This window comes from Bombus vosnesenskii, unplaced genomic scaffold (assembly GCF_011952255.1).
Source record: "Bombus vosnesenskii isolate JDL3184/JDL3185 unplaced genomic scaffold, Bvos_JDL3184-5_v1.1 scf7180000014990, whole genome shotgun sequence".
Classification (NCBI taxonomy): Eukaryota; Metazoa; Arthropoda; class Insecta; order Hymenoptera; family Apidae; genus Bombus; species Bombus vosnesenskii.
The window spans coordinates 20,687-22,009 of NW_022883760.1; positions in this window are offsets into that span (position 1 = coordinate 20,687).

The window sequence follows — 1,323 nt, forward strand, 5'->3', positions numbered from 1 at the left end:
TATTTAAATTTATTTAATTAATAACATTCTATAGTTGTCTTAAATTAATATAAGTGCAAAGTTAAAAACATTCAATGCATATTGGTAAATTGAACTTTATATTTCAGTGGAATAACTTTTCTCCCCTATTAAAATTATTAATTATTAGTATTTTTTATGAGCATAGCTAACATAAACTGTTTGCAGAAATAAAAAGTAAGAAGCGATTCAAGTAATTTGTTAAAAGAGTGTCTGTCGTTAAAACTATCAAACGAAGCAACAAAAGTAAAGAGAAAGGACTTAGAACTGGATGTTATTGCTTAACCTTGCTGCGATCTTCAGGTTTTTGTCTTTACTCCTTTTTTTTTCAACTTTGCTGACTTTAACTTGCTTTGAAAGTATCTAACAACATTGTTACGCATATGCTTGTTTGCGTTCTCTTAGCATTATACCTTTGACAAAAGACTATCGAAATATTTACATATAAAGTCTTTGGTTCTTTTTTATCCAGTAATGTTAAGACACAAGTTAACGATGGAAATCAATCATAGAAGGGAAATATTTCGAAACCTTGACTGACAGCAAAGTCGAATAGAAAGATAAATAAATATAAAATTACGCTATGACAGCTTTGTTCTTGTTCGAAATTATAATAATTAACCAATAAGGTTTCTGAAACATGCTGGGCATATCGGCAGTGGATGCTTATGGTCTACATTCCAAAATTTAGGGACGCGTTGATACAAAATTATATTACACGATGTATACACTAGATGTTACATATGTAAATAAAAGAGAAAACAGTTCGAAAAAGTTTGTTTGCAAACGACACTATCGTCATATATGCACAATTTGTTCTAAATAAATAACTTTAACAGAATGTACCGGATATTTGGACTAACAGACGCCAACGATACAATTACGATTATTCTGTATTTTCGACTTCTTTTTCGCGTAGAATCACCCCCTTTCGCTTGTACCACCAAGTTACCAACCACCCTGTATATACTGTACAAAAGATATACAGCGCGGAGGATGCCATAATGTGGTAGTAACAATCTTTCGTGGGTGAAAAGATTTCAAAGATTTTAAGGTCGTCTGCATTTTTGCTAATTATTTGCCCTACTTTTTTTTATGTCTAGTATATCAGAGCGTGTTGGGACGATTTCAACGACACCTAATACAAGGTAGTTCGAGGGTAAATAAAAATGTAGGCAACAAATTTTACGTCGTAATAAGTATCCGAAGTAGAAGAAATAGGTTTCTGTTTATATCGATGGAACGTCGGAATCGGCAGGTCGCCGAAGTCCGTATATTTTTATCACCTTGGATTACTTGTAGCGC